We start from the raw sequence: 16,560 nt of genomic DNA on the forward strand, positions 1-16,560 counted from the left end.
TGGACCCTAGAGGCCTCCCTGGTCCCCACTGTTGGGCCCCGTGCTTCCCGCACAGGCACGGCCCTGCCACGTCCTCTAGGGCAGGGCCAGCCCACTGCTGGGGGACCATCACTGGGATGGCCCCGCGTGTGTGCCCCGGGAGAGCTCTGCCCAGCCCCCAGCACCAGGGCGTGGCTGGGCCTGGCAGGCTGAGGATGCAGCACACCCAGCTGCACGTCCCCTCGTCTAACCCTCCTGTCCCTCCGGAACCCGTGTCACATCGCTGCATGCGTAACACGAGTTACCTGCAGAGGCTTATTCCAGTCTGTGAAGAAACGTGCGGCCTTTTGTGCCTTTATTTTTCTGTTTCCAGTAAAATTCTATGTGCACCGTGAAATACTCATATGTTTATTACGGAAGAAGTCCTTGTCATTGCAAGAGTGCGCAGTCAGGTAGGGGGAGTTTGGGAAAATGCAAGAAGTAGCTTGAAAGCACCTCATGTGTGGTCCCACCCCCCAGACGCCGCTGTCAGCATTGCAGTAAACGTCGTTTTTCCTGTGTGGGGACTTAGTTTCCTGAAGCGTTTTCATGGAGCCGTATTGCATGCTTTGCTTTATAATATCTTCTTATATGTTAAAATATCTCAGGCTCTTTTCCATGTCATTATTAAATATGCTCTATGACGTTATTTTAGTGGCTACCCAGTATTTCTGCTGTCACTCTCCATGTCTTTTCCTTTTAATATTTTTCTTCATGGCATGTACTGTTAGCTGCCATTTTATGACGTATTTTATTGTTTCTTGTCTGCCTCTTCAGCTAAAACAGAAGCTGCAGCAGGACAGGGCCCTGGGGGGTTTGTCACTGCTGTGTCCCCAGAACACAGAATCCTCCGTAATGCATGCCCAACACTCAGCACCCGTTTGTGGGGCGGGTGAGTGGCTGTAACATCTCCTACCGGCAGCCGTTTCGGGTGGTGGTCAGTAAGCCACAGTTACAGACACCTTTGGGTGCATTTTCGCTTTAACTTAGGGGACACTCTCAATGCAATGTTTTCAGGTATAAAAAGGATGAGCATTTGTGACTCTTGATAATAATTTGCCAAATGATCATCCAGAAAACCTGTTGTACTAACCTCTATTCTTACCACCAGTGTCATAAGATCATTACATTTTATTGACTTCTTCCCAAAGAATGACTTGCATTTATTTTCATCGGTATTAATTTGATAGGTATAAATAGTATATGACTTTTACCTTAATTTGAATTCTATTTGTAGTGTATTAGAATATTTTCACATATTTATTGATCGTTTATATTTTCAATTGCCTGTTCATCTTCTTTGTCAGTGTTATTTTTTTCTTATTTCTTTGTCATATTTCTTTATATTTTGAGGATACCGATCTGTTACACGTAGCAAATATTTTTGTTACGATGTTTCTGATGTATAGCATCCTTACGTTTGTGTGTCTGACTTCTGGCGTGTTATGTACAGACGCATTGTTTCATTCTTGAGTACAGCCCAGCTACACTGGCAGGGACTCTCCCAATGAAGAGTTCCTCCATGAATCCAGGACCCTGAACCCCTGCTGAAAAGAGGGAAGGAGCCATACGTGTCTCTCAGAATGGATTGAAGTTCAGCCCCGTAACGGAGACAAGACGTGTCGCACACTTGAAAGGGCTTAATGCAGAGGGGACCCAGTGGGGGCTGCGTCTTGGGATCCAACTGGCAGTGAAATCTTAAGGACGGGGAGCATTCCAGAATCAGAAAAGGCCACTCTGTCCTGCACACCTGTCCTCTTAAAATTTATCTTAATCCCACCTTCCTGCTGTTCTGCCATCTGTCGACATGCTTTCCCCCCCTCGAAGTAAGTCAGGGGCTTGAATCAATTTTGTGCTACATCTGCCTTGTCTCTTCGTTTATTCCGTATGTTCATTACCTTCAATGTGCAGTCATTCCTGCCCAAACCGCTCAGCTTTCATCACAACCCCAGTTTTCATTCTTTTACCTTGGTCTACAAAATATGCTTTATTGTCCTTATTAATCCCTCTATTGCTAGCTCCTCAAACTCTATTATTTTTCAAGAAAATTAGAGCAATTCGTAAAAGCCTTATTATTTTGCACATGTGAAATAAAAAGAAGTATCTTCCAGTGGACTGTGTCTTCACCATATTTATTGTATCTTGGCCAAGCCTCACTCTGACAAGATTTGGGTATTTTCAAAAACCTGAACTTAGAATTGGGCTCAGTAGCAAACTGAACTGTTGAAGGTAATACAAGGAGACCTCACAGGCAGACGACTCTGGTGAGTCCTGCACAAGGACATGTGTCTAGAGATGGGACCTGTGTCAGCCCCTGGAATGAGACGCCCGGTCAGTCCCCCTTACCTTCAATGGGGAAGTCGAGTGGATGTCAGCAGGGGACATCCCGCAGAGGGGGAAAAATGCCCATGTCAGACTCCTTTGTTAGCATTTCCTCTGCATCTAAGCCCTTCAGGATTTCCCTGGAGCCACCCCAGGCTTCAGGTCTCTCCTTTAAACCAAATGGACCCCAAGCAGTGATGAGAAGGCGAGGGCGTGAGGAAAACCACTGAGATGTGTCTGCACTGGACTTCTTGGCATCGCAGTGTGGCTGATGGAGACGTGGGCTTGTTTCAGGAGACGTGGGCTTGAGTTTTCTAGTTTTGAACCAAAGGGGGCGACAATTGCCAGAACAGCCAGGAGGAACAAACAATAACCAGGGAACACACCGCCTAATTTACCCCCTAAAATTTCAGTTGTGAAGAAGTAACGTTGGATTTTTGCGCTTCCTTCAGTTTCCTTGAACTGTTTCTGGAATGAGTTCTAGGTGCCGAGTTTGCTGGCTAATGTGCGGTGGATACCAAGTGGGTACCTGGCTAGACTCTGACAGGTGAGGTGTGATCTCATTGAGGCGACAATGTGAAGAAAGAGGTGATTTTGCAGTGGAAGCTTCAGGTCACATGGCTGAGGTGGCAGCAAGCCACGGCTTCGCAGGCAGACCCCTGGTGGGTGGCCTGAGCAGCTTGGGAGACAGGCAGATGCAGGCCAGCTCACCCCCCACACACTTGCAACCAGAGGCCCCATGGAGGACCGCGTGTCTTCTGGTCCAAACACAGTCGCGCTGGGGTAGACAGCCTCACAGCCTCAGAGGGCCTCTTCTGAGCACGGCAGTCCCACCCTGTGGGCCTCCTGCTTCTGCGGCCAGATGCGCCAACAGCCTCGCCAGGGCGTGATTGCCTGGGCCCCACAGTCCAGGGGCTCAGTCTGGGCTGCCCTTGTGCTGGAGCCTGAGGCAGGAGGCCAGAGCGCTCTTTCTCTGCACAACCTGACAGTGACAAAGATACTGACTGGGGAAAAAGCACAGGGAACAGTGCCAGCGCTTGGCAAACCTGCCCCTCGCAGTTCCTCTCCCCTCCCCTCCCCTCCCCTCCCCTCCCCTTTCTCCTCCCCTCCCTCCCCCTCTCCTCCCCTCCCTTCACCTCCCCTCTCCTCCCCTCCCTTCCTCTCCACCCCCCACTTCCCCTCCAGTCCCCTCTCCTCCCCTCCAGTCCCCTCTCCTCCCCTCTTTCCCCTCCCCTCCCCTCCCCCCTCCCCTCCCCTGCAGCTGCCTTCTTGCCTGATTTCTACCACAGAAGGGTGGGCTCAGGTCAGGGCTTGTGGAGATGAGGCCTGGCAGTGTCCTGAAGACCAACCTCCATGGGGCCAACAGGCCAATTGGGACACGGTGGAGCGAGGCTCAGCCCTGCCCCCTTCCTGCCTGCAAGTCCCCACATGGGTCATTCTTGTTGAAGGAGAGTTAGGGCAACCAGGGGAGAGCAGGGCACCCCCAGTGCAACTTGATGAAAAAGCTGGCGAGTCGACGAAGCCCTGACTCCTGCCCCTCCCCTGGTCCAGCAGGAAAGCTGTGTTTTTCCCAGATGGCAGCGACCACCCTGTTCTCTGCACAGTCTGTGGGTCTGCGCTGCTCAGAGGCGTGCATTCCCTTAGCACCCGATGTCGTCGCCCCTTGTATTGGGTGCTTCTCTGTGCTGGGCCTGGGTGTGCGCTCACGAGTGGACACAGGCCGACCTTCAGGGTCTGAGTGTCTCCCAGTGGGAAGGGTCAGTGATCTCGTTCTTGTGTTGTTTTCCCCAATATCCTTTTTCGCCTTCTTCCTTAATTGTAAAACTTCACATTCTTAGCCGGACACATGGCCATCTGAATAAAGATTCTATTTCCCTGCTTTCTTGGTACCAAGGAGCGGTCTTGTGAATATGCTCTGACAAAGAAGCATAAGTGAAGGGCCATGTTCAGGTTCCAGAAGGTGCCACTTTCAGAGAGAGGACATACCTGTTTCCTCCTCACTTGGGGCCACACTGGGTGGGAGAGAAGACCCTCCATGTGGGTGGCAGGTGACTGACGTGTAGGGAGCCGCCCTGTGAGGCCCGGAGGGGTGCACACATGGGTGAGTGGGTTGGAGGAGCAGGTGGCCGGTGCGGGAGTTGCCCTGTCAGCTGGCATTGAACCCCCCACTCTGGTCTCATCTGCTCTTCACTCCCTTATGGCCTGAGGCTGGTGGGTCTCTGGAGTCAGACCCAAACGTGGTCTGTGTCCCGACAGTTCCAGCTGTGGTGCGGGAGAATTGCCAACATGTGTAACGGCGGACCGTGGTTCACGACACCTGGGGAATCATTCATAAACGCTGGTTTTTACTAAGAACCCTGGAAACGCGTCCTTTTAAACTTCGTTTTACAGAACAGATAAGTGAGCTGTAGAAAAGTCCCACAGAGAGCGTGTTGCTAAAACGGGTTCCAGTGCAGCGCCCTCTGATTCCAAACCACCAGCCTCCACCCACACCCCCCTCCGTGGGTGTGACAGGTGTGGAGCCCATGTCGCATCTCTTGTGCCTTATTTAAAGGTCTTCATGTTCATCTTGCCCAACTTGGAGCTCGGGAGTCAGCCTTAGCTCTTCAACAAACACTTTGTCCCACAGTAATTGTCCAACTTAAAGTTGACTTTAATAAACTGAATCAACAGAAAACTTGCGTCCCACATCAACCCGGGCTTCTGGACCTGTCAGCTCCTTGAGCAGCATCCGTGACGTCCTGGCGTGAGGCGCTGTGCCCTGCCGCTGGCCGCACAAGAGGTGACATGAGCCAGCCTCCCACGTAAGCACCATGGCTTCCCAGGGACTCTGCTCAGTTCGGAGCTGAGTGGCTTTGGGCAAATCCTAGAGGTTTACGGTCTTGGTTTCAGTATTTGTGAAAATATCCATCTACCTGGATTAGTCAGGACAGGGTAACTGCTATAAAACCCTTCAAATTTCAGGGCTTAGCACCTTCAAAGTTTATTTCTCAGGACCCGCCCGCGGCTGTTGGAGTGGCCAGGGCACAGAATGCAAGGAGGGCTCGCTGTGCTCCCACGTCCCGAGAGGGACTCCTGCGTGCCCTTTGCATCCTGGCTGCCTCCGCGCCTCTGGGAGCCCGCTCTGCCTGTCACAGGAGAATGTGGGTCAGCGGGCGTCTGCGCTGCCGTCAGTCAGGGAGGCGGGCTCCCTCCCTTGTGGCTCTGCCCCCTGTGGGTCTGCAGCAGCGGGCAGCCTGCCAGCACAGAGTTGGTCATGGTCTCTACCCAGCGGCTGCACCTGCCCCTTTGCTCACACCACTGACCAGATCTCTCCGTGCAGACAGCGGGGCTGGGTGTGAGTACCCACAGGGGTGGGTGACAGGGGCAGCTTGTGGGCCAGCCGGGTGGCGTGGGCACACGCCTGCTCTCCCAGGTTGTGTGGGAATCAGAGAAGGTGAGAAAGGTCTTGTGCACGCCATGCCATGTGACACAGGGGTTGATACTGTGTTCCGTGCTGTCATTGTGGCATGCGGCAGGGCTCGGGCACATGGGGTGGGGGGGCATTGGTGGACCAGGTCTCCTGGAGGGGGACGTGGGGTGGGCAGGGAGCTGGTCAGAGAGCTGTCCTGAGCTGCTGCGTGGCTGCTGAGACACCGTCCCCTGGGCCCCTGCAGGGTGGCCAGCAGGTGATCTGCACCCAGGTGTCCTGGGGGTGTCTCTCAGGCTCCCATCCACCCCCGAGTGCTGCACCCACAAATCCTCGCTCCATGTGGTGCCCTGTGCGGGGTGAACTGGGTGCAGACTTGGAGGAGACTGCACCTGTCGGGGCCTGATAAAGGGAGGACGGTGGCCATGCAGGGCCCTGTCGCTTGTATCGCACAGTTTTCTAAAAATGTGCATAAGCTTTACGCACTTCCTGATATGCTTTATCGATTTGAGCAAAAGAGACATTGTTACAAGAATTTCGTGTTCCCTAGGTGCATATCTGCGTTTACGGGCATCTAAGAGGCAACGTTCTTCTGACTGCTGCTGCTGGCTGGGCTTAAATTGCATGTGAATTAAATGCCTAAAATGAGGATAAATACAGCATAACCAGTAGTAAGATTTATTCTGTGTAACTGTACAGGAAATGTTTTAATTTCGAATTTTCCTCAGTTAAACCTTGCTTTTAAGGCATTACATCAGAAATTAATATATGAGAATTTCTCTCTCTTTCTCGTTGAAGTAGGTTTTCTATCAAACCAAACTTTCTTGGTGCCTCTGTCTACACTTCCAGGCTGGTGATTGCCCCCTGGTACCGCCGTTTAATTGAGATGCGTGCCTGTGATCTAACCGCGACGTGGCACTGGCTTGTTCTGACAACGAAAGCCGCTGTGGCTGGTGCTGGGGCAGCCAACGTAGGGTCCCCGCCTTTGGGATGAGAGAGCACGTGGACACAGCTCCACGAGCTTCGCAGCCAACGTGGGAAAGGCTGTGTCACAGGCCCAGGGAAGCTGACAGCTGGAGCGTCGTGTGAATTCTGGGAGCTGAGACCTGTGTCCCGGGAACATGGTCCTTGTGCTCCAGGTCACTGAGCCGTGTGACACCCGCAGGGAGGACCCAGCTCTTGGGCGGGCAGTTGGCATCACGGTCTCGCACGTCTGTCCCTGGTTTTTAACTTTCCTTTCCTGCTAGGATGTGTGATAACAGACAGAATATGGGCTCTGGGCAGGTGGGACCACCTGGGTTTCTGTCTCACGTCGCCTTGGAAATCAGGCCATGGCCGCATAGCTGAGCTGGGAGGTCTGAGCAGACACTATGTGTGAGCTCAGCCCCCGTGCCTCTTCCTCAGTGGCTGAGTGGTGCCAGCGCTGGTCCCCTCTCCCGCCCCTTCGCCAGCTCCTGCTGGCACGGCTTGCTCACTGGCATTTCATCCCCACCTGCAGAGTTCTGTTCCCGGCCCGAAATAGCTCAAGCGGGCTGTGACCTCGGCAAGCTCCCTTGAGAGGCTCTTGAGGCGTCTTGAGAAATTGCACACAGGGCTCTGCGTCTGCGGGATCTATTATTCATGCGTGCGTGTTCGGAGAGCACGGTAATTTAGAGTCTCTCGGAGAGCTCTCTGCAGCAACCATAAACCACGTTCCGTGTGCTCCCGGAAAATGATCTCCCCTTGCTTAAGCTCAGGGTCATGCAGGAGAATTCACACAGACAATGCAGAGGGGCCGGGAGGGGGCCTGGGCTCCTGTGGGGAACTTCCCGCGGGGCTGCAGGTCCACCCCAGCCCTGCTGGGTCACCCTTGGAGCTTCAGTCTCCTCATTTGTGACACGAGACTCCAGCCCTAGGCATCTCACGGTCATGGGGTCAGCGTCCCCCTATTTCACCCCCTGCTCCTTGTGGGACCCTCAGCAAGTGTCGAGAACCCGTCATGGGTGACCTGTCTTTCATGTTTCAGGAATCGGCACCTGGTGACCAAGCCAAAAATACATTTTATGTGTGTATTTATTTCCAGCTTCATACATCTCATTTTTTAAAAAAGGCATAGTGTCTATGCCTACAGAGAATATAATAAACACAGAAGCACAGATTTCCCTGGAAAACAGCTCTGGGATGACAAACACTGATATACACTGCTCATACCAGGGAGGTGGAGATGAAAATACAGATAAAGAAAGGAGCTGACACCCACTTTTCGATGCTGGAAATGAGATGTGGGAGAAGCATGGGAATTGGGGCGGTCAGGTCAGGCCTGGCACCCGGCTTTATTTGTGGCTGTGATAATGTGTGGAATGCAGGGGCCAGGGTGTCATTTCTGTGCCTCCCCCAAGCTCTGCTCCTCTCCAGCAAATGGACAGCAGCGCTCTGGGGAGCAGGCAGTGCTGTACCCCAGCAGCCCCGGGAACAGGGCCCTGGCTCCCGCGGCCTCTCTCAGGCTCTCCCAGAATGTCATTGTCCACCAGGCTTGGCCTGCAGCACTTCCTCTCCTCACCCTCCCTTGGCCTAGAGGGGCCCTTCTGGAATTTCTCCTGATGCTCAATGGATTGCAAGAGCCTTGGCGCAAACGTGGCCCTGAGATGCCAGAAGGCTTGGCTGCGCTTGAGACCTGGTCCTGCAGGCGGGTGAGGCCGTCTCAGGTGGACTTGGTGACGCTCCTCACAGGTGGACGGGCACCCAGCTGGGCTCTTGCTTTGTCCCTGTCTGCTCGGGGTGTCTGAAGCGTGTCCCACCTCTGCATAGTCCCCTGCACTATGGGAGAGTGACGTTGCCCCGGGGGCAAGAATGAGGGTCCTGGCTCTGCAAAAAGTAACCGTCCAGCTGGTTGCATGCACTGTGAATGGACTAAGCCACCAAAGGATCCACTTAAAACGGTGAATTTTATGTTGTATGGATTTCATCTCAATTAAATAATAATAACCCATGTAAAGCCGCCTTGTGAAACCTTCAGATCTTTAAAGCTCTATGTAAGGACCTCAGAGGTGACTTTTTCCTTCATTCACAGGAGAAACCAGAGGGCCCCCGAGATCACACGGGGGAGCCCTGACTGAAACCTGGTTCTCTGTGCCCTAGTCAGGCCCTGAACAGTCACAGGTTAGGAGTCAGCCCACCTCCCACCTGCCGCCCTACTCTCTCCACTGCTTTGGGCAGAGGTAGGGATTTGGGGAAGCAGAAATCTCCAACACAAAGAGGTCGGGACCACAAGGAGAGCCATGGTTTTGCACTATTTTTTGATGACTTGTTTACTTGTCCAGGCTGGGGTGGCCTGGGAAATTAACTCCTGTCACACAACAGCTGCAGTTGGAGGCAGTGCCACCTTGTGATAAATGCATTGATCTCTGAGGTCCCTTTACCATTTTACGGCTCTGTGATTAGCTGGCCTCAGCCAGGGGAAGGGTCTCCGTGGCCCCTGCAGCTGCTCTGTGACTCCTGCAGGCGGGGAGAGGACATCAGTGAGCCTCTGTCCCCGGGCCAGCTCCTCCACGCATAGCCCTGTCCTCCTGTCAGAGGGGAGCCTCTTCCCAGCCTCAGTTTACTCAGTGTACCTGCAAGAGGGAGAGGAGCCCATGCCCGTGGGTCACCATCTCAGACCAGTCCATGCGTCCCTCCTCTCAGACCACGCCCACATGTCACTCATCTAACATCATGAAATTCTCTGTTGAAAATATTTGGGAAGACTGGCAGATCTGACAGTCTCTTTGAGGTTTTGAGTATTTTTATTGCCAAATAAATGTAACACCACTTAGTACTATTTTTTTTTACATTTTTTTCCTTCTCTAAAAGCAAAACTTTGGGGGCTCTCTGGGCAGTAGATAATAAAATGCCAACAAACACAGCTTTTTAAGAAAGCCTTAGGATCAACAGCTACAAAATCAGTGGGAGCTGCATTTAGGACAAGGGAAGGTCGTGCTTACTGGTGGAAAGCGGCTGGGGTTCGGAAGAAGTGCTGGGAGGAAGGATGTGAGGAGGGGCCGTGGCAGCCGAAGCCAGGAGATGGGTTTAAAGTTGAAGGTAGATGACGGGGCCGAGCGGCTTCTGGACATCAGAGCAGGAACTTATGGAATAAAAGTAACGCGGTAAAAAAGACGCTTTAGGAAAAGAAACTTGGCAGATTTGTGGAATGGGGGCGAGCAGGAGCTTTTGTGCGTGTCGGTAAGAGGTGAGGGGCCTGGCCGTGGGCGCGTGGCCTATGGAGGGGGCCCCGAACATTTCCTGCTGGTCCCTCCTGAGCTATCATCTGTGGGCATGAGAAGCATGGTGCAGGTGACTGGAGGGCCTGCTTCACCGTCGTTTCCGGAGCAGGTGCTGGCAGCCTGGTGGTGCTTCCCAAGGTGGTGCAGTCACTCAGGATCAAGTCAGGGCCTGCTGCAAAACAAGGTCGAAGGGGACCTGAAGGTGACCTTGTCTGAGTCGCCTTCAGTGACCTTTTACAGCCTCCTGTTGTCAACAGTGCTGGTGACAATTAGGTAAATTTCTTTTGTGAATAGATGGTTCCGAAATCTTAACCAGATTTCCGCTTACCTATTTCTTCCCCTTTTCTGAGGAGGTGAAGGAGGGTCTGCTCACAATAGCAGGGAAGGTCAGTTCCTCTGTGTCTTTGTTCATGGGCGGCTTCTCAGGATGGTTTACAAAACCTTGTCAATGTCTCTTCTAGGTCTTTATCAAAGGCTTAAGAAAGCGAGTCTATTTGCATGTTAAGATGAGGAAAAAGAGCAACCATTTTAAAAGATAAGAGTTTACAAACGGTTATTTCTCTCAGTGAGAGAAAATAAAAATGGGAGACAGTAAGGAAAGCAATGGTATCGCAGATAACATCATTTAGAGGATTTTGAAACCTGGTATAATTTATCATTATATAAGATGCTTTGGTCTGCAAGATCAAAGCAACTGACGTTATCTGTCTACATACAGCCAATTGAATTGCCTCTTCAGAATCCCAGACAAACATTTCATTAGTTGCCATTCATCAGTAAATTGGGACGAAACGCCAAAACACTTCTTTAAAAAAGCTGGATTGCATTTCCTACATATGGTGCTTTAACAAACAATCATTTATATTTCACTTTTCTTTCAAGTGTTCAAACTATGCTGCTTTCCAAATATTTGCATAGTCTCCTGACCCTCTTTTTCAGTCACAAGTGTTATTCTTTTCATTTCTAAGAGCTGGAAGAGGAGACACAAACATTCTGATACGTAAAGTCAGCCTGAATTCAGCCAGGAATACCATGATTTTATGCAAAGAAAAGCTATTGAACTCAGGCGACTGCTGTGTCACTTTTTGCCTGAAGTTGGCAGATGTTTGGCCAAAATGACTGTGTAATGTCCATCCAGTCTACCGGTGGGTTAGGAAGAGAGGTTTAAGTTCATATGAAAACCTAGGGCTGCGTATTGAGAAAAGCCCTGACATTGCATCCTGGATTCAAAGAATAGAGCAGGGGTCAGTCAGGAGCATTGCCCCTGGGCCGCAGCTGAGAGGAGCCTCCCAGCTTCCGTCTTCACTGGACACAAAGCTGGAGGAGACGTGGTGTCTGACTTCCAGCTGCGCTGTCAGTGGCTTTCCCTGGAGCTCACCATCATCAAACCAAACCGAGGATCTGTGTCTGCAGCGAAGCTGGAGAAGCTAGCCCCTGACCAATGCTTCCTCGAGAACAGGTAGACAAGCCAGATTTAGAAGGAGTCAGTGGGAAGGCACCAGAGAGATGCCTGTGCAGCTCAGACTTGAGACATGAAGATCCCAGAGGGAGGGGAGTGACCAGAGGGCAGAGAGGCTGAGCAAGCCCCAGGCCCTGGCGAGGAGTCTGAAGCCAGCTGAGCTGCTGCTGATCCCAGGAGTGTGTGGGACTCGGGGATTAAGGAGCCTGGGTCCTGGGGGAGGGGCCGGGGCCGGGGCAGACTGTTCTGTCCTAAACTGTGGCTCCCCTGAAGGCGTTTGTCGGATCCTCAGGGAGAACAGGGAAAGGTGCTAATTCCAAAGCCTTGGCGTTTTGGTTTAAAACAGTGAAAACTTGGTGTAATGGGGCTGAATTGCAGTTTAAGAGGTAGATGGAGGTTAATAAACAGTCTAAGCTTCAGTTGGAAATCTTGGGGGGGGGGGGCACCCGAGAAGAAAGGAAAATAAAAGGAATGTGGAGCGTGACAAAACCACACCAACCAACAAAAAGGCAGGCAGGCAGCCCTGCGTCCGGTCAGGCATGACCTCAGTCGTGGTGACAGTGAGGCATAGCCCCTCCCAGTTGGGTACCAGAGGGAAGGCCGCCTCTGAGAGAAGACAGCGTCATCCAGAGGCCCTACAATTTTTCATGCAAAATGTCCAGCATTCCATAAAAGTGCACCAGGTGTAACCAAGACAGGGAACCAAGATAAAAAGGAAAATAGGAAAAGGGCCCCAGACAGTCCGTTTATTGCAGTTATAACACATGGACTTTAAAATAGCTCTGATTAATATGTTGAAGCAAAGATGAGGAATTTCATCAGAATCCAAATCCATAAAAAAGAGTCAATAATTTTAGCAGTAAAAATTTCAATAATTAAAACTAAGATTCAATTAAGTAATAGTTGAGCTTAAAAAATGGAAGAGAGGATTAGATTATCGGACAGTGGATTAGTGGAAATTATCCAGGCTTAAGCAGAGGGAAGGGAGGCCCAAAAGTGACAGGAGAGACGTGGAACGTGGTGGAAAGTTTAACTGCGTAATTGCAGTATCAGGAGGAGAAGTGACAGAGAATGCGGAAAAAGGAAGATTTAAAGGGAGAATGCTGAGAAAGTTCCAGAACTGATGATCACACTCGAGCCACAGATACCAAAAGTACTGCAGGTCCCACGTAGCACAGACATGAAGTAAACCACCTCCGACACATCGTAACAAGGCTCTGAGATCCGAAGACAACAAGAGAAGTCTTAGAAGAGGGCAGAGGGAAGGTAACCATTTCCATCAAAGGAGGAACAGCAATCCTACCTGCTGACACCCCCACAGAAGCAGTGGGGCTGGAACACAATAGAATGACTTGTAAGTGCTGAGAGAAAGATCTGGAAGCCTGGGTCCTACTAGAGAAAGTGGCTTTCACAAGTGAGGGCAAAACAGACACATTTTCATCAGAAGCAAAAGCTGAGAGATTCTGTGGCCAGGAGAAATACATGAAAAGAAGTAGTAAGGAGAATTCTTTGGGAAGAAAGACAATGATTCCAGAGAGAAACAGAAACACAATGAGAAATAAAAGCAAGAGAAAGAGAAAATTAAAGATACATAGGTAAACGCAAACAAACATTAACCGTGCAGTAATAATCCTGACACCTGACACAGTCAAATGGGTGGGGATTAAACGTGCATGACAGTGACAGAGAGCGGTGACTGACTGACCCTCAGCCTTCTACGCTTATTTCACTGGCTGCGGAGCACTCACGCGATTAATTTACACGGGACTGTCGTTAACTAAGAACACATATGATCATCTTGACTTGTGATTCTAATCCTTAAAGAAGGGAAGTTTATAAAATTAATAAAAGGATACACGTAAAAATTTTAAATATACATTGGTTAAATCAAAAGAAGGTGGAGAAAAGGAACGTTACCTTCTGACCTAGTGATTCCTCTCCTATGTACTCCGGAGAAACGTGTGCGTATGTCACCTAGAGACACCTGCAGTGACATTCACGGCAACATTATTCCTGAAAGCTCCGAGTGGAAACAACCCATCAGAGTGGTGTGGGCGAAAACTGCGGTGTATTATGTAACAGAATACCACAGAGCAATGAAGAATAACGCACTATTACAGGAATATCAGTGGCTGCCACCAACCCAACTGTGACAGAAAGCAGGCACAAAACAGAAAACTGAGGTGTGTGGTGGTGGGTGGTGGCATGCTGTGTCTGTCGATGCCTGTTGCCCTGCGGGTCACCCGGGGCTTTCTCGGTTGCTGCGACTCTTGCATACCTTGAAGTGGGTGGTGGGCATATACAACTCGCCAAGCTGTATATTTATAATTTGTGTACATTTGCCCGTGTTGTCCTGCAATAAACATGAGTGACAAACCAAAGTGGGTCTCTTCTTCTCAGTGTGACACTAGCGGCCTTGACACCCAATGTGGTTCCCACAGGAACGACTCTCATTTACCAGGACTTCTGGAAATCAGATACTGTGTCTCCCTGGCCCCACGTTGGTATTCACTGTAGGACTTCAATTTAAACTTCAAGCCTGGACTTTTGTTTCTTTTGGTTCTCAATTCCTAAAACATCTCGGAACACTGACTGTCAGCTAAATCTTGATTCCTATTTCTACAGCCCACGGACAAACTCCAGGTCAATCCCATACCCAGCCCGGCTGTAAGAACCCCGACTTACACATGGGCCTACGTTCCCACATGTGCAGTGAGGCATTCAGTTTCCCTACGTGGCTCTGTCGTTCATTGATGTCGTGACAGCCCAGAACGAGCTATAGGAGGGATACCCTTGGCTATCTTCCCTACGTCTCCATTATCTAATCGAATAAGAAATTGTTGTTAACTGCTAACAGAGAGGAGTAATTCTCTTTTTCTGTCCCTGCGGACATTAGAGCCAATTTTGGACACTGACGGACAAAATGCGGCATGATAAGTGTTACACTCAGGCAGAGGGAGAGAAAGGAGCAGACGCATTTCATCAGTCACGACTTCCCAAAGAAAGTGATGATGGGGCCGCTTCTTACAGACGAAGAGCTCAGGATGATACAGAGACAGAGTAGGTGAAAGGGCACTTCAGGCGGAGAGACACGCAAGAGCTGAGACGCGGTCGGCTCAAGGCACACGCATTTTGCGGGGTGACTTTCTGCCTCTTCATGTCTGGAGGCAAACCATGGTGACCTGTGCTACAGCTTTGCCCCAACCAGCCACCCAACAACAAAGCCAGCAAAAATGTGTCTCACCACGGCTCCTAGGATGGCTTACCGCTCCCGTACAGGTTGGCGGGGCTGCCCACTGGCCTCCGCTTCCCCACAAGGTCAATCACCGTCGTGTGTTTTGCCGTCACTGCCCGACTGGAGGCCTGGCCCAGCAAGCTTCCCCGGACGCACTGGCCCTGGGCACCTGCAGTCTTTGTTCTGTGCTGGGGGTTGTTTGACAAGTGGGTCTCCACAAAAACCAAAGTGTGCATGTGCCCACTCACATAGGTTATTAAAATTGTGATGACGTACAGGATAAGCTATGCAATATTTACGAATAATAATAAATACATAATACTCCATTATAAATTGTGTAGAGAGAAATTAATGCTCACAAAATGCTTGCGTTCATTTTTTCAGAACTCTTGAACCATGGCCCAACTAGGGTTTGCCGTTGACAAATGAATGTGATGACAGCATGTGTGTTGGTTGATATTTTCGTTCGTTAATACAAACCCAGTAAGACAGAAGTGAAACGTGCTGATGTGGGTCAGAAACCCACCCCCTTGTCAGCGATGCGTGTGACTTCTTTGTTGATTTTGATCATTATTTTGGGGGTACTAGACAAATAGTTCCTCACTGTTTTGCACTTTTCATAATGCAATTGCTGCAGATATAGTGTACATTTAAGTTTAATCTGAATTGCTAGTATTTTTCACCATGTTAGGTCCAGACAATCAAAACAAGACGTGAAGCTCTGATCGTGGGCTGTGCTACTTCCCACAGTGAAAATGCCCTACTCTGGTCCGCTTGGGGTGGCTGGCATAATGTCACCAACTGTGAGTTGGGAGAGGCATGCAGTAGCCTCCAGTATATGTAAATAAGCTCAGGGAACAGATATAGAAAAACAGTAATATAATCAGGCAGTAATAAGTTTGAGAATTCCTTATTTTTTATTATTTTTGTTTTAAATACAATTTATTTGGTTGTACATTTCTACAATTTAATTTTAAGTAATGACTGTTTAACAACGGGCTCACAAACTCCTGAAGATGTAACCGTCAGTTCTCAGGAGCTGCTATAAACCAGCTCAGCACATGGCTGCTGGGGGCCTGGGTGGACTTGCCCGTATCTCCGCAGCGTTCCCTGCTGAGGGACGTTTGTTCTCTTAGTCCCACGTTGTCTGAGCCAGGGCTGCAGCTTTGAAGAGACCCCTGGAACATTGCAGTGTTGGTAGGTGGCAGCTTCCTGGCCCCTGGGCCACTCCCGCTTCTTTAACAGTGTTTCACAGGCTTGGGAAAAAGATGGGGATTCTAAATGGTGGCCCACAGAAGGTCATGACTTGAGCGATATCCAGGCAAAGTAAGTGAATAAATACCAAAGGAGGAGTATTGCTTATCTGTTCACTCAGAGGCGTGCTGTTATGGCACTTCCGCTGTGTCGGGCCATCTCAAACCACCTGATGTTATGAACTCCTGAGCATAACAACTTCCAAACACTTCTGCCTCAGTGTATGTGTTCCCTGGCAACCGGGAAATACATGCGTGCACACATGACAAACAGGTGAACAAACAAAAGGTGCACGTCTCATGTGCCTTGTGGCTGAGTCTGTTCCCCTGGAAGAGCTTGTACAGAAAACAAGGGAGTGCTCCGACAGCAGCCTGAAGGCGGCCTGTCCCTGGGGCAGTGTCCCTGCCCGACTGGACACTCACTGGTCCTCCTGGCTGCTCTTCAGAGGGAATCACCCTTGTGAACACTCAGGAGCCTGTGGGCCAGAGACTTGGGCGTTCCTGGATGCCCGTGTACTCCCTGTGGGAGAAATGGTACCTGACGTCACTGTCACACACATGTCACCAACCATGAGACTCAGGCACTCAGGGTTAGGCTCCTTCATTCCTGTTGGAAGGACAACTGA

General features: G+C 50.5%; 2 long non-coding RNA genes across 3 annotated transcripts in view; one reads left to right on the forward strand and one right to left on the reverse strand.

The window, feature by feature from the left end:
• The window catches only part of LOC141571491 (uncharacterized), a 162,863-nt gene that overhangs the window by 10,550 nt on the left and 135,753 nt on the right, over window positions 1–16,560 (forward strand). The gene's annotated exons all lie outside the window — the stretch shown is intronic.
• Window positions 5,984–14,894, reverse strand: LOC141571490 (uncharacterized). The gene is made up of 3 exons (XR_016020516.1): window positions 13,364–14,894; window positions 10,316–10,477; window positions 5,984–10,159 (listed from the first exon to the last, which is right to left on the reverse strand). It is a non-coding gene; the product is annotated as an uncharacterized LOC141571490 (long non-coding RNA).

This window comes from Rhinolophus sinicus, chromosome 2, assembly GCF_057876585.1.
Source record: "Rhinolophus sinicus isolate RSI-liver-muscle chromosome 2, RSI-T2T, whole genome shotgun sequence".
Lineage (NCBI taxonomy): Eukaryota > Metazoa > Chordata > Mammalia > Chiroptera > Rhinolophidae > Rhinolophus > Rhinolophus sinicus.